General features: G+C 36.7%; 1 protein-coding gene across 4 annotated transcripts in view; it reads right to left on the bottom strand.

The window, feature by feature from the left end:
* TBC1D12 (TBC1 domain family member 12) overlaps positions 1-20,286 on the bottom strand; it is a 98,222-nt gene that overhangs the window by 65,372 nt on the left and 12,564 nt on the right. The gene's annotated exons all lie outside the window — the stretch shown is intronic.

Below are 20,286 nucleotides of genomic sequence, written 5' to 3'. Positions count from 1 at the left end.
AATTTTTTTTAAGATTTTCTATTTTTAAGTAATCTCTACATCCAATGCAGGGCTCAAACTCACAATCCTGAGATCTCTTGATTGCATGCTCGGTTGACTGAGCCAGCCAGGCACCCCAAATGAAATTACCATAAAACCTTGGATTGCAAGTAACTTGTTCTACAAGTGTTCCACAAGACAAGCAAACATTTCTAATAAATTTTAACTTGATAAATGAGCGATGGCTTGCAACAGGAGTGGTATGTGATGTCGAATGTCACATGATCACCACTGAGCCAATGGTTCTTGCAATTCACATCGATATACAAGTGCTTTAGATTACAAGCATGTTTCCAGAATGAATTATGCTTGTAAACAAAGGTTTTACTGTATCTCTACTACTTACACTACTATTAGACTAATAAGCTGAATTAAGAATACCTGACTTATAAAGAAATATTAGAAAAATCATCAACAAAAATACTAAACAAATTGGGAACTGTAGAAAATGACAACTTTAAATAAAATGGAAACATCTGCTTTGAGTCAACTACAAAGAATACTAGAATTGACTGTATGTGTACTTGACAATAAAAGTCAAGAATTTGAGAAAAAAAAAAAAGTTAAAGAGAACCTGTAAACAGATTGTTGGGAAAATACTAATTATTTTCAGTAACAATTTGTTATTGTTGCAATAAAAGGTCATCTAATGATCCTCCACCGCTATAATACAGGTTTATATAAATTGTTTTCTTATGGCAGGTACGTACTAGAAAGCTTATTGCCAAAGAGTCAATATACAGCCAAGGAAGAAAGTGTATCTCTCACTTAAGTCTAAAGAAAACCTGCACAAGGATCAAATTTTTATCTATCTCCAGGTACTTACCAACCAAATTAAGTATATTTTGTACATGTAAGCAGGACTGATATTTAATATATGTATCCATCAATAAAGCATGACCAGGCACCCTCAGAAAGGTACTGATGAATCCAACTGAATAGGAACCCTTTTTATAAGCTGTGATATAAATAGTCATTAAGAAAAATTTTAATTTACATACAGTAATAGTTAGATTATCTGAAGTCCTAAATAACTTGGTTTATGTACAAACCATCATATATGTTATTTAAAAAACAATATTGTAATAAGAAGAAGTTTAGATTTTAAAGCATAATGTTAAAGCTATTCTTCAAGTTTAGAAAGGTAAAAATGAGCTCCTACAAAAGAATGTAGGGTAATTAATCCATAATAAGTTAAAGAGACACTCTCATTTTCTTGGGTGTGCCATGGAGGTGAACTGACAAAAATGTAGAGTAATTTCTACTTAGGGTACTCTGGAAGTTTCATCTCAGGGACAATATCGAGTGACTCAATTTTCCACTTAAGATCTAGGTTGGAGGGGTGTCTGGGTGGCTCAGACAGTTAAACATTTGACTTTGGCTCAAGTCACGATCTCATGGTTTGTGGGTTCGAGCCCAGCATTAGGCTCCACATTGACAGTGTGCAGCCTGCTTGGGATTCTCTCTGCCTCTCCTTCTGCTCCTCCCCCACTCATGCTTTTTTCTCTCAAAAATAAACGTAAAAAAAAATAAGATCTAGGTTGGAGGAGTGGTATATTTATAACATACAATTTCAAGCCTCAAAGGATGGCCTATTAATTTAAATATTTGATATCTTGGGGCACCTGGCTGGCTCAGTCGGTTAAGTGTCTGACTTCAACTCAGGTCATGATCTCACGGTCCATGAGTTCGAGCCCCGCATCGGGCTCTGTGCTGTCAGTTCAGAGTCTGGAGCCTGCTTCGGATTCTGTATCTCCCTCTCTCTCTACCCCTCCCCCACTCACACTCTGTCTCTATCAAAAAACGAATAAATGTTAAAAAAATTTTCAATATTTGACATCTCATGTGTAGTAACAGACTGAATTTGAATGAGCATTTCTCCTTCAAAATAAATGTGAAACTGTTAAGTGTTCTTGATAGAGGGCACTGAAGAGATGCTGCATGAGAAAGAGGCTCTCTTATGGTTTCCAGCTGCTGCAGAGTAGGTCAGTGCTATGGGTGTGAGGACATCCAGGAGAACTCTGCTCAGTCATGTGCCCAGAACATGTAGTCCCTCAGCAAACCTACGGCATCGACAAACTCAGCCTGAAAATGGCTTTCCCGCAGCTTTCTTAATGTGTAAACTAGCACCCCAAAGACTTCCTGGGGGCAGTGATATACCAATTCCCTTGGTAAGCCCCACACAACTCACCTGTACTCCCTGGCCGGTTCTCACCAAGCCATGCTATGCTCCCCCTACCAGCCCTACACTCCAAAAGTTTGTCATATAGCCATGCTAAAGAACAGGAGAAAATCTTTGTCACCATGGTTTATGCAAAAAATTACTGAATATGACAAAGTCATTATACATAAAATAAAAACAGGGGAACCTGGGTGGCTTAGTTGTCTGACTGTTGATTTCTGATTCAGGTCATGATTTCAAGGTTCATGAGATCAAGTCCCACGTCTGTGCTGTCAGCGCAGAGCCTGCTTGGGATTCTGTCTTCCTCTCTCTGTCTCCACTGCTCATGCTCTCCCCCTCTCTCAAAATAAATAAACATTTAAAAAAATAAATTGGCCTTAATCAAATTTAAAACAAATTTAAATTAGATTTGCACTTCAAAAGCATCACTGTTGCAAAATGGAGGAAGGGGAAGACCCAGAGGTCAGTACCTCCCCAAAGTAAAAACTGAGCTAGAAAGAGCAATTGTAATCAACTACTTTAGAACCTTATCAAACACTTGTAACAAACAGGGAAGTACATGAAGCAAGAGGGTGCTGATCTTTCCTAAGTGAACAGCATGGGTAAACCAACCACCTTCCTCAATTTCTCAGCCCCTCCCTCCCACAGTAATGAGGATTAGGAGCCCATCATTCTGAAGTGATTGACTGGTGTCAGGAGGAATAGCTGGGATCATGGCCTTCTAAAATATGGGGTCATGAATTTTGGTTGGACTGACAGAACCCTGAGGAACCAGCACAGACAGCTGTATCAGTTTCAATCATCTTGCAGTACCTTTTACTGGTGGTGTCCACTGGAACATTAAAACAGATTAAACTCTCTTTGTCCCTGTTTTTGAGCCAGATATTTAAGGAATACATCTTTGTCAGGCTACCAACTGACTGCAGACATAATAAGAACAGAAATTTGTGACCACACACAAAAAGGATTATACACTTAGCAAAATAGTTTAGAAATATCATAACTGGATGACTCTACCACTCAACAAGCAAAATCAGCAATCATTGAAGAGTAACAGATTTATAGAATTACATTACAATAATCAAAATGTCCAGCTCTCAACAAAAAATTACAATACACACAAAGAGAGAGCCATTTACAGAAAAGAGAGGATCTGGTAACAAACATACCAGAGAAAGTCCAGAAAGTGGAATTACTACTCAAAGATGTTAAATTAACTGTCTTAAATATACCCAAGAAGCTAAAGGAAACCACAAAGAAATGGGGGTGGGGTGGGGAATGTATGAACAAAATAAGAATATTAATAAGGAAAAAGTATTATAAAAAAGAACCAAACAAATTCTGGAGCTGAAAATTTGTATAACTAAAATGAAAAGTTTCACAGTGGAGTTCAACATCAGATTATGGCAAGCAGAAGAAAGAATGAACAAATGGGAAGGAAAGATAAGACAATTGAAATTATCCGGTGTTGGGGTGCTTGGGTGGCTTAGTCAGTTAAGCATTCAACTCTTGGTTTTGGTTCAGGTTGTGATCTCATGGTTCATGGGATTGAGCCCCGCATCCGGCTCCACACTGACAGCATGGAGCCTGCTTAGGATTCTCTCTCTCCCTTTCTCTCTGCTCCTCCTCTGCCCATGTGTGCTCACTCATGCTCTCTCTCTTTCAAAAATAAAAGAACTTAAAAAAGAAAAGAAGACAAGTCCCTGGGTGGCTCAGTCCATGATCTCATAGTTCTTGAGTTTGAGCCCTGCCTTGGGTGAGCTCAAGCCCCACTTCAGAGGAGCTTGAGCTCTGCTTCAGGTTCCATGGGATTCTCTCCCTTTCTCTCACTCTCCCTCTCTGTCCCTTGCTCACTTGTGCCCTCAAAAAAAAAAAAAAGAGAGAGAGAGAGAGAGAGAGAGAGAGAGAGAAAGAATAACAAAGAGCAGTCCCTGAGTAACCTATGGGACATTATCAAATGTAAACACATACACACATACCATAAGAGTCCCAGAAGGAGAAGAGAAAAACAGAGGGGCAGAAAAAACTGTTTAAGAAATAAAGGCTAAAAATGTCTCAAATATGATGAAAGACATGAATGTACACAACCAAGCTCAACAAACTTCAAGCAGAAAAAACTCAAGGAGATACACATTGAGACAAATTATAGTCGTACTGCTAAAACCCAAAGGCAAAGAGAAAATTTTAAAAGCACCAAGAGAGAAGCAGATAACACAAAGAAGGGATCTTCAATAAGATTAACAACTGATTTCTCATCAGAAACCCTGGGGGCCAAAAAGTAATGGGATAACATTTAAAATTCTAAAAGAAAAAAAAAAACAAAAAACTAGCAACCAAAAATTCTATGTGGCAAATCCATCATTCAAGAATGAAAGAGAAATGAAGACATTTCTAGATGAACAAAAGTTGAAGGAGCTCATTACCAACAGATTATATGCAAAAGGAAACTCTTCAGGCTGAAATGAAAAATAGCTAGAGAACAACCTGAAGCCATGAGAAGAAATACAAAGTATTTGTAAAATTAGCTACGTAGGTAAACGTCAAAGCAAGTATTATTGTATTTTTGGTTTATAACACTACTTTTTTTCCTATGTAATTCAAAAGGCAAATATATAAAACAGTATTTATAAATTTATGTTAACGGACACACAATGTAAATGTACTTTCTGACAATAGCAATATAAAGAAGGAAGGACACAGATGTAGTAGCAGTGTGTATGTGTATTAATGAGACTAACTTGATATTATTGAAAATAAGTTGTTTTAAGTTTAAGATGTTATGTGTAATCCCTAAAGTTACCACTAAACTTAAAAATATACAGAAAAGGAAAAAAGGGAATCAAAATAGTCCACTACAAAAATTCAACTAAATGCCAAAAAGGGGTAACGGAGGAATTGATGAACAAAAACCATAAAAGACATACTGAAAACAAATAGCTAAATGGCAGATGTAAATCCTTCCTCACCAACAATTATTTTAAATCTAAGTCGATTAAACCCTCCAAAGGAGAGATATTGGCAGACTGAGTTAAAAACTATCCATATGTGTCTTAGAGACTACTTTTTATTTTTATTTTTTATTTATTTTTAAAAGACTATTTTTAAAACTGAAGTCCAGTTGACAGCAAGAGACTCACTTTACATTTAAAAAAAACACAAAGAAGTTGAAAATAAAAGAATTGAAAATTATATTGAAAGCACATAATAACCAAGAAAGGGCTGGACTGGCTACATTACTGTCAGGCAAAATGGTCATTAAGTCAAAAAAGGTTACTAGAGACAAAGGAGAATGTTATATGTTGAAAAAATACTTAATCCAGTAAGAAGATATAACCATTATTTTACTATTATTATTTTTAATGTTTATTAATTTTTGAGAGAGAGACACAGAGTATGAGCAGGGGAGGAGCAGAGAGAGGGAGACACAGAATCAGAAGTAAGCTTCAGGCTTCAGCCATCAGCACAAGAGCCCAATGCGGGGCTCGAACTCATAAACCTCGAGATCATGCCTGAGCTAAAGTCAGACACTTAACTGACTGAGCCACCCAGGTGCCCCTATATTATTATTTTTTTATGTTTATTTTTCAGAGAAAGAGAGACAGCCAGACACAGCATGAGTGGGGGAGGGGCAGAGAGAGAGGGAGACACAGAATCTGAAGCAGGCTCCAGGCTCTGAGCTGTCAGCACAGAGCCTAGGCAGAGCTTGAACTCATGAACCGCGAGATCATGACTGGAGCCAAAGTCGGACGCTTAACCAACTGAGCCATCTAGACACCCCAAGATATAACTATAACTATATATAACTACATATTCACCTAACAAGAGCCCTAAAATATGTGAAGCAAAAATTGACAACATTGAACAGAGAAATAGACAGTTCTAGAGTAATAACTGGATATATCAGTAGCCTACTTTCAATAATACATAAAACAAACCAGACAGATCAAAAAGGAAAAGACTAAAACATTATAAATCAATTAACCTAAAAGGCATACACAGCACACTCCACCCAAACAGTCAAATACACATTCTTCAAGGGCACATAGGACATCTTCTAGAATAAAATGTATGTTAACCCACAAGTCTTAATAAGCTTAAAAAGATTGAAATCGTGCAAAGTATCTTTTCCAACCACAATGAGACCAGAAATCAATAACAGAAAACAAACTGGAAAATTCCCAAATATGTGGGAATTAAACAAAACAGTCTTAAATGACTAGTAGGTCAAAGAAAATAAAATCACAAGGTTAATTAGAAAACACCTTGAGATGAACTGAAACAAACAACATACCCAAGCTTATGTGATACGGCTAAGGGAGAAATTTACAGTAAACACATACATTAAAAAAGAACCGGGGGCGCCTGGGTGGCTCAGTTGGTTGAGCATCCAACTTCAGCTAAGGTCATGGTCTCACAGTTCGTGAGTTCAGGCTCAGTGTTGGGACTCTGTTCTGACAGCTCAGAGCCTGGAGCCTGCTTCAGATTCGGTGTCTCCCTCTCTCTCTGCCCCTAACCCACTCTCATTCTGTCTCTCTCAAAAATAAACATTTTTTTACAAATTAACAAAACAAAAACAAAAACAACACACAGGGTTCCTGAGTGGCTCAGTCAGTTGAGTGTCCAACTTTTGATTTCGGCTCAGGTCATGATCCCAGGGTCATGAGATAGAGCCCCAAGTCCAGCTCCATGCTGAGCATGCAGCCTACTTAAGATTCTCCTTCTCTTGCCCTCCTAATCCTCCCCACCCAAAAATAAAAAAATAAAAAATAAAAAAAATTTAAAAAGAACCATCTCTTATCAATTACTTAACTACACTCATGAAGAAACCACAAAAAGAAGAGCAAATTAAACCCAAAGCTGGCATAAGGAAATAAATAATAAAGATTAAAGTGGGTATAAATGAAATAGAGAATAGAAAAGAGAAAAATTTTAAAAGCTCTTGTTGAAAAGACCAACAAATTGACAAACCTTTAGCTAGATGACTAAGGGAAAAAAAAGGCAAGATTCAAATCACTAAAAGCAGAAATAAAAGTGGGACATTACTACCAATAAAAAGGAGTATATGTGAATACCACAAACAATGGTCCATAGTCTAGTATGAGGAAGGAGCAAATCATAAACCACAATTAGCTACCAATCACACCCACTAAGAATGGCTATTATTTAAAAACAACAACAAAAAAGAAATAATAACAAGTTTAAAAGGATGTGAAAAAACTGGAACGGATGGACATGTAAAATGGTGCAACAGCTTGGAAAACACTGCTGGTAGGAATGTTTAGCAGTGCAGCCATTTTGGAAACCAATTTGGCAGTTTCTTTTATAAGTAAAACATAAAGTTACCATACAACCCAACAATTCTACTTCTAGATGTATACCCAAGATAAATGAAACACAGGTCCAAACAAAGGCTTGCCCAGATATGTTAATAGCAGTATTATTCCTAATAGCCAAAATGTGAAGACAAGCTAAATATCCAGCAACTACTAAATGTATAAAACAAAATGTGTACATTCATGCAATGAAATACTATTCAGCAATAAAAAGGAATGAGACAATTGATACACGCTACAACATGGATGAACTAAAAAACATGCTCAATGAAAGAAGTCAGATGTATCAGACCACATGTATAGTTCTATTTATATGAACTTTGCAAAAAAGGCTACTCTATAGGGACAAAGTAGATTAGTGGTTGCCTGGGGGTGGGAATAGGAATTGACTGTAAATGGATACAAAGGATCTCTGGTGTGATAGAAATGCTCTGCAACTAGATTTTGCTGATGGCTGTACAACTATATAAATTTAATAACACTGAATTGTACTCTTATGAGTGAATTTTATGGTATGTAAACTATACCTCAACAAAGCTGTTAATTAAAAGACTATTTAACTAACAATCAAATATAGAGGACTAATACTGCCAAAAGTTGGTCTTGTGTCAGGTTTAGTAAAACAGACAAATTTATGCAAAAAACAGATTTACGTGAAAAAGAATAGAAATAAATAAATTAGGAGTAATGAGAAGATGCAGCAAAATTTTTAAAGGGAAGGAAATTTGTAAACAACTCCTTGCCAATAATTGAGAACATTTCTCAAAATGGACAGAATTATGCAAAAATATAACTTATCAAAACAGACTTGGGAGAAAGAGAAAATATCAATAGTTTCAAATTCACTCAAAAAACTGAAAAGTTAAAATTTCTCTCCCCAAAAATCAGGCATGGAAGTTTTACATGAGAGTTCTACCAAATTTTCAGGATACAGATTATACCAATATTGTATAAACTGCGTTAGAGACTTGAAAGAGAGAAAAATCCTTAATCATATAGGTAAGGCCAATATGAAATCAGTAACAAAACCAGGCAAGAACAGCTTAAGAGAGTAAAATAACAGACCAATCTAACTCATGAACATAGAGGAAAAATCCTAAACAAAATATTAGCAAACTAAGGGGCGCCTCACTGGCTCAGTCAGTTGAGTGTGTCTAGCTTGTGATTTTGGCTCAGATCATGATCTCACAGTTAATGAGTTCGAGACCCGCAGGGCCTGCCAGCCTGTCAGTGCAGAGCCTGCTTGGGATTCTCTATCTCCCCTTCTCTCTGCCTCTTTCCCACTCACACGCTCTTTCATCAATAAATAAACATTTAAAAACAATGCTAAGTTTAAAACAAACAAACAAACAAACAAACAAGGGGCATCTGGTGGCTCAGTCAGTCAACCGTCCAACTCTTGATTTCAGCTCAGGTCATGATCTTGCAGTTCTGGGAGACCCAGCTCTGTCAGCACAGAGCCTCCTTGAGATTCTCTCTCTCCCTCTCTCTCGGCCCCTCCCCTGCTCGTGCTCTCTCAGTCTCTCTTTCTTTCTCTGTCTCTCAAAATAAATAAACAAAAAGTAAAAGTAAAAAAGCAACAAAAAAGCAAGATGCAGAAGAGTATAGGCAGTATACCATTTTTCTGAAGCTAAAAATCTATATAGTAAAATAATAAGAAAAATGTTGTGGCAAAAACTGTTGCTTATATTGCCAAATGAGTTCAGGTTAGTTGTTACCTCTTAGAGGTGAACAGGATAGTAAGACAGTCATAGGAATATTTTCAACAGTATTGATAATGTTCTATTTCTGAGACTGGGCAAAGGGTTCACCAATGTACACTGGGCATCATAATTCATGCATCTGTTACATATTTTCTTCCATATATGTCAAAAAAATACTAGTTTTTATTAAGTTATGTAAACCTAATATCTTGATTGGAACTCCCTGGTAACTGGAGAGTGCTAACTAAAACAGTTAAAAGACTGCATGTTCTGAATCTACCATTTGGGGAGCTATAAAACTAGCCTTTTCCTGCATGGTGTTGGGCATCCACTTTTTCCATAAACTTAGGTACACTTATTTGGGATGAAGCTGATAAACATTTCAGATTTTAAGTACTCCTCTTTCTTTTAGTTTCTTTTTATGTTTATTTATTTTTGAGAGAGAGCGCGTGAACAGGAGAGGAGCAGAGAGATAGGGAGACACAGGATCCAAAGCAGGCTCCAGGCTCTGAGCTGTAAGCACAGAGCCCAACGCGGGGCTTGAACTCACAAACTGCGAGATCATGACCTGAGCTAAAGTCGGACACTTAACCAACTGAGCCACCCAGGTACCCCAGTACTTGTCTTAAGGTCAATTCACGTATATATATAATTTTGTCTCAATCATTAGACTGACATAGTTACTGGATCACAAGACTTCATGCTAACAATTAGCTCTTGTGGGGGGAAAGAAGTATACAATGAACAACAAATTTTGTTTGTTCTTTTACAACTACCACCAACTCTAATCACTGTCCAGTGTCAAGTGTCAGATCTTTCTTTCACTACAATCTTGTTTCAAATCTAAAAACCCATAAATCGCTTCTCTCCTCACAATGCATAAACAAGGTAGCTTTATGAAGGGAAAAAAAAAACAGCATTTCATTCTCTATACTAGAAATGCAGAATTACATTTATAATTAAAGCAGGCTAACATAAAATAGAAGGGGTTGTGCATTTTTTCAAATGCAGTAAAAAATAGCTTCAAATAATGTGATCTGGCTGAGAATGCAGACAGAGCAACAGAATGAGGAGACCACAACCTCACGTGAAGATGTAGCTCTACCAAAGGAGGGTAATAACCACAGACCAGAAAATTCTCCAAGTGCAGAGATTTACAGAGAGCCCTTGGGGGTGGTCATGTCTCTATACTTGTACCTACGATTAATGTATCGTAATCGCTACCAAACACATTCTCATATGAAAAACTAGTCTATACATACTAATATTATGCATTAGAACTCTGTAACTCTTTATAAATCACGGCCAAAATGCCAAATATACATGAATCTTTCTGTAAAGACCATTAGAAAGTATCCTGCATCACAAAAAAAATCTGTTAAGATGTGCTGTGTGTTTACATGTGAAATTAATTTACAAGGATATTTTAGACTTCCAAAATTAAAGTCAAGGAATATTAAATTCTTAAACAACAGTAGGCCTTTCTATGGATGTAGTTTCTGAAGAATCTTGATATGACTGGAAAAGATAAAAAAGGAAAAAAGCAAAATAAATTTATAGCCTCCACAACAGAAAGCCTGGCTTAATATATATTCTGGTATAATATTACAATGAAAGTAAGTTCAGCATGAAGTTTAAATTTTCATTAAATCATAAAAACAAATCAAAGTTTACATATCCAATAAACACTGGTTACTATAAGAAATTTCTGTAAAAGAAAGATGAGCCAACAGGTATCCAATTGCTAAGAAAGACCACCAGATAATGTTCCACATTAATTTCTTATGCCACTAAGAAATTTTGGATAGGTTTTCAGGTTATCCCCTGCTACAAAAACTGTAAATAAAAGGCATACATTTGCAATGAAAAGTAATTTTAAGAAACTGTTACAAATACATGAAATTGTATTAAAACATTACAGATCAGGGGCGCCTGGGTGGCTCAGTCGGTTAAGTGGCCGACTTCAGCTCAGGTCATGGTCTCATGGTCCCGGAGCTCGAGCCCCGCGTTGGGCTCTGTGCTGACAGCTCAGAGCCTGGAGCCTGTTTCAGATTCTGTGTCTCCCTCTCTCTGACCCTCCCCCGTTCATGCTCTGTCTCTCTCTGTCTCAAAAAAATAAAATAAACGTTTAAAAACAACAACAACACATTACAGATCAAATGGGCTCTACTGGTTAGTCTAGGAAAAGAATACCACTTTATTAAATCCTAAGGGAAAACATAATGAAAAGGTACATTAATAGTCCAAATAATATGTCATATGCTGTCATTCTTCTTATGCCCCATCCATAGTCCCCCAATCCACTACTAGGGGACTGGTGAAGTTGAGGTCTCAATGCATACAAATGTGTGGGACTACGTTCCTCCTCACCACCTTTTCAAACTAAACACACACACACACACACACACACACACACACACACACGCGCGCGCGCGCGCAGTTCCCTTTTTTCCTATCCCCCAACATATTCAAATTTCTTAAATTAAAATCAATACTAAAGATTCTTAGCAAAACAAACCAAATGTGTTCAAGTACACACACATACGCAAAAAAAAGAGGACAATTCTCCTCTCTGGATTCCAGAGATAGAGGTTGACTGTATGAATGATATTTATATGGCAGTGTTGGGAGGAAAAGGTCACTCTTATTTTGTATTCTTCATGTTTCAGGGGAGAGATGGAAGGGGAGGGACACTCCTGGCTTCTTTCTGCCCCCTTATGTAACTCTTCCACCTGCAGGGTTAAATTTTGGTGAAAGACATTGCTAACAGCAAAGATAGTTTGTTCTGCTTTCCTAACACGACGTTAAGTTTCCTCTGTAGCTTCCTGCCTCTGACCCTCAAAGGAAAGGCCTGCAGTGCTAGTGACCTCTCTGCCTCTGACCCTCAAAGGAAAGGCCTGCAGTGCTAGTGACCAGCTGGAGTATTCCATCAGGTGAAGTATTAGGAGGCACACTGCAGCCAAAGACACGTCGTTGTTCAGTACAAATTACATCAGCATAAAGCTGATGTTTTTAGGTCCCATTTGTCTGTGTCCTGTGTTTTCTTTTTCCTACTGATTCCAAACTCAGACAGTATGATAAAGAGATGCTATTTACTGGTTCTCCCCAAATTCTGACAGTCAAGTTTTTATAATCTGAAAGTATCTTATTGCTTCAGACATACTAGAAATATCACGTGTTATTCAGATACACTAGAAAACTATGTGTTTTCTGTTTGGGGTGGGTTTTTTTTTTTTTTTTTTTTCCAGTCTGTGACATCTTATCCCCAATCAACACTATGTTCACACACACAACTGTCTACACACACACACACACACACACACACACACACACACAAACACACTATTTTCCATTCTCTCCTCTAAATTTGTGCCTGCTCTTTTTAGCAAAAAGAAAATGAGAAAATCTGTTGCATCAGTTAAGAAATAGTACCAGTTGAGAAATAGCAGTTCAGGGTTTCCATATCGCTGAAAACATAAAAAAGAAAGAGACACACCAAGAAAAAAACTGATGTGGGTTTTAGAAGAGAAAGAGAAAAAAAGGTCTGCTCTTCTCTCTCCATGGCTTTCATAATAAAGGTTGGTGAATGACTCCTGTGTATTAATACTTATTAATATTTGCTTCACATACCTCTGTATTTCATGTTTCCAAGATTTCTTTTATCACACAAAAAGAATAACATATGATAACACAATCAGACTCCTTGCCTGCTACACCTTATTAAAGGATAAAGCTAGCCTTTTTAAGGGGCAAAACTTACACCACGATTTCTAAAGTAGCAAAATCTTCAGGGCTTCAGTCTTCAAGAACTGCCAAACCCACTTATATACCCAAGACAAAACCATGTAAATCCCACAGCTTCTGGGATGATGGAATTTGACACTATAGAAAACTGAGAACACCTAAGTCCTCGATCTTCTTATTGCCCACAATGTCAGCTCCAGGAAAAAAAAAAAGTGACTGTTTTGCCTAACACTTACATCTATAGGACTATTTTAATTTTTTAGAATTTTAGATTAAATTCTAATCATCACTTAAATGGAATTGTACATAAAAAGGGGTTAGAGTGCTTTTCCAAACAGGAATCCAACTTTAATCGAAAGAATAAAATCTGTTAAAAAAATAAAAAGAAAACAACAACAAGAGCAACAACAACTAGAAATCCTGACCTTATATTCCAACTCTGTCGCAGTAGAAGCTAGACTGCTGAAAACACATCAACTTCCTGGACTTTGTACTTAACTTTCCCTGAAGCATAATAAAAGGCCAAAAAGAAAACATTATCTAGTGATCATGGAATGCCACAGTTGACTGCATAATTAATTCAAAGAAGAAGTAGTACTGTCTCTTTAAAATTCAGTACTTTGGCTACCCTTGAGTATTTTGGATTAAAGATCTGGCATGAAGATTACTTACATTCTTTCCAAACCTCAATCATTTTTCACTTGAAAAAGACTTTCAGCTGACTATATGCAAAAAAAAAAAAAGTACTTTTTCTGCCAGATAACTAAGGCTTTTTTTAATTCCAAGAATTTTCTTTTTCAGGCTGTTTCTGGATATTGTCTTTGTTATTACAAATTGTATAAATCAAAAAATACAGAATTTTTATTTAATATACACTGCTAGACTAACCTACATATTTTCAGAGATCAGAACGATCAAAAAAAGAAAAGAATTCACTATTATTTACTCTGTCAAAAAAAAAAAAAATCCCACACAGAATTTTAAGGCTGAAAGTGAAGATTATAATTTTTTTTTTTTTAAGTATTTTAGAGCTGTTAGGGACTTTAGAGAGTAAGTAGGTCAAAAGTTCTTCATCACAATGACCCTACATGAATGAGTTAGAGGAGGTCCACAAGTCTTCTTAGTATGCATAATTTGTTTTTTATTTTTATTTTTATTTTTTTAAGTTTCTTTTGAGAGAGAGAGAGACAGAGAGAGAGAGCAGGGGAGGGGCAGAGAGATAGGGGGAGAATTCCAAGCAGCTCTGTCATTGCAGAGCCCGACATGGGGCGTGATCTCACAAACCATGACATCAAGACCTGAGCCAAAATCAAGAGTTGGGTGCTTAACCAAATGAGCCACCCAGGTGCCCCTCTGTGTATAACCTGAAGTAAACGATGTGCTTATGTAAATTTTTCTTGGGTAGCTAGCTGTCTACAGCTGTCATCAAATTACCCAAGGATTCAATGTGCTACCCTACCACCCCAGGAAAACCAACAAAATCACTCGCCAAAGTCACATCACTAGAGACCTGTAAGAGCTTCACAACCATCCCTATTCTCTTCCATTCTAGACCTTGCAAAAATGTTTCTTGTTATTCATTTAAAGTTCAAAAACATAAACTATTTTTATTCTTTCTTCTGTGTTCATGTCAGCAAGTCACCTTATTGTAGGTCTTATTTCTTTTCTTTTTTTAAATATCTTATTTATTTCTTTGTAAGTAATCTCTACACCCAATGTGGGGCTTGAACTTATGACCCCAAGATCAAAAGTCGCATGCTCTACCAACTGAGCCAGCCAGGTGTTCCTATCTTATATCTTAAAGTATGTAAGTTTTGGGCAATATTTTACTAATAGAAATCTTTTTATTCTTTTGCTGCAGGAAGAGAGCAAAACAGAATAGAATTAAAGGGAAAGAAAAACTTATAAAAATATTTTTTGTTTTGTGTTACATACTAATTACACTATGTATCAAATGCTTCATGAGGAACATCTTCATCGCTCTATTCCCCATGTAGTACCCTAAGACATTCAGAGGGAAGATAGAAACGACCAGAAGAAGAGAAAGAGTACAGAAAAGAAGTTTTAGAACAAGAACATGAGTAACAAGGAACAACATCAGCAAAACATGAACAAAGTACTGCAATCACCAGGAGGTAAGCTATTTTTCTAAAATGGGAAAGAAAGGCAAGATAACCACTGATGATGATGAATAAAAATCCACATTTGTGGATACTTTTCCATTTATACCTCTTGGATAAACAAAAAAGAAATTATGTTGGTTTTTTAAATTTATAATAAAGGTAAAATATATATACTTAACCTTCAATAATGGATACAGGGTTTCTTTTTGGGGTGATAAAAATGTTCAAAACTAATTGTGATGATGGTTGCACAATTCTGTGAATATACTAAAAACCACTGAATTGTACAATTTTTTTAATGTTTATTTTTGAGGGAGATAGAGAGATAGCAGGGGAGGGGTAGAGAGAGAGAGGGAGACAGAGAATCCCAAGCAGAGTCTGCAGCTGTCCAGTGCAGAGCCTGATGTGGGGCTCAAACCCACAAACTGTGAGATCATGACCTGAGCTGAAACCAAGAGTCGGACGCTTAACTGACTGAGCCACCCAGGCACCCCTGAATTGTACACTTTAAATGGATCGGTTATATAGCATGTCAATGATACCTCAATAAAGTGTTAAGTTAAAAAAAAAAAAAAAAAAAAAGTGACAATATTCAGAAATAAGAGCAAAAGAAAAGTAGAGTTTATCCCAAGAAAGACTCAATACTGTAAAGTCAATCAGTGTAATCTACCATATTAGCCATCTAAAGAAGAAACACCTTATGATCATATCAAATGATACATTTGACAATATCCTAAGTCCAATCTTGATTAAAAACAAAAATACACAGAAAATCAAAAATAGAATGGAAGTTCCTTAGCCTGGTTAAGGGTACCTTTAAATACACACACATAAACCCGACAGCTAACATCATACTTAACTGTGAAAGATCAAATGTTTTGTATATTAGAATAATATAAAGACGCCTGCTGTCATCACTCTCATTCAAAATTATACTGAAAGTCCTAGCCAGTGCAGTAACATAAGAAAAAAACAAGTCTTATAGATTAGAAAGGAGAAAAAAAAAAGCTTCCCTATTTGTACAAAACATTATTGTGTACCTAAACAATCCCATGGAATCCATAAAAAAAGCTCCTAGAATAAATACATTTAGCTTGGTTATAGAATGTAAGGCAAACATCAATCATATTTTTATACATTAGCAATGAATAATTGGAAACTAATATTTTAAGAAGTATATCATCTATAATATCTCCAATATTAAGTATTTACATATAAATCTAACAAAACATGAGCAGGATGTGTATGCTGAGAACTATAAAACACTGATGGGGTAAATCAAAAAAGACCAAAATAAATGGAGAGAGCTGCTGTATTCAACAAATGGAAAATTCAATTTGGCAAAAATGTCAATTCTTCCCCAAGTTAATTAGTAAGGATTATCTGTAAGATACAGACAATTCTAAAATTGATATGGAAAGGTAAAGGAAGTAAAAGAGCCAAAAAATACTTGAAAATTAGAATACCTCATTAGAATACAATCTTTCTGATGTTATCACTGTATTAGACTGTGAGCTCTGTGTTCATCACTGTATCCCAAGTGCTGTGTTTACACACATGAAAGTCTGCAAATGTGAGTGGCTACAGAGAACTATTTGTAGTTATCTTAGTTCACTTGGGGTACTATAACAAAATACTACAAAGTTGGTGGCTTACAAACAACAGAAGCTTATTTCCTACATTTCTGGAGCTGGAAAGTCAAAGATCAAGGCACTGGCAGATTCAGCGTCTGGTGAAGGTCTCCCTCCAGTTCATAGACCACTACTGTCTTTTGCCTCTGTCCTCACAGGGTGAAAGGGGTGAGAAAGCTCTCTGGGAGCTCTTTCATAAGGACATTAATCATTGGGGCTCCACTCTCAAGACTTAAGCACCTCCCAAAGTCCCCAACTCCAAATGCTATCACACTGGGGATTAGGTTTCAAAATATGATGGGGGAGTAGAGGACAAACATTCAGTCTATAGCATTAGTCTAATGGAGGAGTGCAGTCTAACGAGCCATTATTATTTCCATAAACCTTTCTCCCCTATGAGCCATTTCTTCTTGCATCATTCCCTTTTGATACTTTTCACTATCTATCTTATATACTGATCTGAGTGTTTTAACCTATAAATGTTCTGAGAACAGGATTATGCAACATTGACAATGCCCTGCATAAGATATTTAAAATAGTCAGTACATACTTTATTTTTTAGACTAACACAAAATGAAAATTGGCTGTTTTTCTTTTGATGTACAGTTCTGTAAGTTTCACCACACATACAGATTTGTGCAACTACCACCACAATTGAGGTACAGAACAGTTCCATCACCCCAAAACACTCTGTCATGTTACGTCTTTGTGGTCACCCTCTCTCCTAAGTCACGTAAAGCACTGGAATGAATCTGAAGATAGACTTATAAGCCAGACTCAGTGAAGAGAAGTAAACCTTGTCTCCCCCATCTCATGCTCCCTGCTAGTATCACATCATAGCCTTTCAATTTATGTCCACAATATGATCATCACTGACTTTACCAGAAAGGCCTTATTCTAGCTCCTTTCTTTCCTGGAATAGAGTTGGTGTCCAAATATGCTTGTTGAATGAACAAGGGAGGATTCAGGCAAACAGAAATTAGAGAGGAGAATGACAACTCATTCTGGCTAGGATAAACTCCAAAGTATGAATAGGAAAGAACAGATCATTTTATTTCCTTGCCCCCAAATCCTCAACAGTCCCTAATGTCTATGGAAAAATTTTAATTCTTCATCCTAGTATTAAAATCTATTCACCACTTGTACCCATATAATCTTTCCATCATTAGTTCCCACTATTATTTCCACAAGTAAGAAAAACATATGTAGCTGCAGCATACTTGCCACCTGCTCCCACTTCTTTGTGCATTTGCACCAATCCCTGCTGAAGCAGTAGCCCAATGTGACTGCATTTGTATCATATGGCCTTGCCCTTCAGTGCTGATTAGACTGCACTCTGATAAAATAGGAACAAATTCATTCATAGGCTGAGACAATCAGATTCCCAGGATTTTTTTTAAAAAAATGTATTTATTTATTTGGAGAGAGAGAGAGACAGTGTGAGTGGTGGAGGGGCAGAGAGACAGGAAGACAGAGTATCCCAAGCAGGCTCCACGCTGCCAACACAGAGCCCAATGGGGGGCTCAATTCCACAAACCATGAGATAGTGACATGAGCCAAAACCAAGAGTCAGAAGCTTAACTGACTGAGCCACCCAGGCGCCCCCTCCCAGGATTTTTAAATAGAAGACTTAGAGATTGAGTCAGTCGAAGGCTGGAAGATGCATGAACTGATAATCAGGTAGAGAGAGCTGAGATAGCTTTATAGGGTCTTTGCAGGTGGAAACCATGCATCGAACAACCAGGAGACAGAAAAGAGATGAGAAAAACCATCCCTTGAAAAGCCGAGAAACCACTGTTTCAGGCACTCTATATAGTCCAGATATATTTTATTTCTAATTTCCAAAATATCCACAAGATGCCTATTACATGCCTGTAATAAACCTTCCTTCATTTAAGGTAGTTTAGGTGGGCTTCTGTTCCTTAAAACTGCAGAAAATAACCCTAACATATGAGCCAAACTCTATACGTTTTCATACATTCTGTACTTTCCGGTCTCTATGCTCTAGATAGCTTATATACATATTTTATTTCCCCTAAGTACAAACTAAGTTGGTTACACATACTTAGAAGTGCAATATAGCCAATCTAAAAAGTTTCTACTTTTGTACATCAAATGATACTATCAAGAAAGTGTAAAGACAAGCCATAGGAGGACACATTTCCAAATTACCAACATGTAATAAAGGGCTAGTATCCAGAGTATATAAAGAACTCATATAGCTCAACAACAAAACTACAAACAGCCCAATTAAAATGGGCAAAAGTGGGGCACCTGGGTGGTTCATTCAGTTAAGTGTCAGACTTTGGCTCAGATCACGATCTCACGGGTTCACGGGTTCGGACCCCACGTCGGGCTCTGTACTGACAGCTCAGACCCTGGAGCCTGCTTCAGACTCTGTGTCTCCCTCTCTCTCTGCCCCTCCCCCTCCCTCTCAAAAATAAATAACCATTAAAGAAATTTTTTTAATGGACAAAAGATTTGATAAACATTTCTCCAAAGAAGATACACAAATGTTCAACAAGCACATGAAAATATGCTCAACATCATTAGCCATTGGGGAAATGCAAAACCACCATAAGATACTATTCCATACTCACTAGGATGGCTATAACTAGAAAAAGAAAAAAAAAAAAGGAAAATGATAGGCGTTGGGAGAGGAGGTGATTAAGTGGAATCCTTGTACACAGCTGGTGGGAATGTAAAATGGTGCAGCTGCTGGTGAAAACAACTGGCTGTTCCTCAATACGTTAAACATTTAGAATATGACCCAACAATTCCACTCCTAGATATAACACCCAAAATAACTTGAGAGGTATTAAAAACAAACAAAAACAAAAAACTTGCGCACAAATGTTCACACTATTCATAAAAACCAAAAGGTGAAAACAACCCAAATGTCTGTCAATGGATAAGTGGATAAACAAAATGTGATATATCCACATAGTGGAATACTATTCAGCCATCAAAACTATGTACTGATATACACTACAACATGGATGGGTCCTGAAAACATTATGCTAAGTGAAAGAAGACACAAAAGGCCATATATGATTTCATTTATACAAAATATTCATAATACACAAACCCACTAAGGACATAGATTAGTGGTTGCCAGGGACTTGGGGGGAGAAGGGAGTGGAGTGACTGCTAATGGACATGGAACTTCCTTTCTGAGTAATGAAATGTTTTGGAACTAAACAGTTGTGATGCCCGCACAACAGCATGAACACATCAAATGTTACCGATGGTAAATTTTATATGTATTTCACTATAATAAAATTTTAACAGGTTTCTAAAACTAAACTTCCAGTTATCAGTTCTTAAAACATGGTCACCAGTTTAATTAACAGACTAAACCCACATCTTTCAGTATTAATAAGTATGCCAAACCAAAAACTGTATCTAAACCACACAACTTTGTAAAGTAAGAACTATTTCAAGGAGATTCACTTTTATTTTTTTTCTGGCTGTGTCTGGAATTAAAAATATTAAACAGAAAACTAAATTTCACTGTTTAAAGCTTTTTAA

This window comes from Panthera uncia, chromosome D2, assembly GCF_023721935.1.
Source record: "Panthera uncia isolate 11264 chromosome D2, Puncia_PCG_1.0, whole genome shotgun sequence".
In the NCBI taxonomy this organism is placed as follows: domain Eukaryota; kingdom Metazoa; phylum Chordata; class Mammalia; order Carnivora; family Felidae; genus Panthera; species Panthera uncia.
The sequence above is the reverse complement of the archived record's forward strand: the minus strand, read 5'-3'. Positions and strand labels throughout refer to the sequence as shown.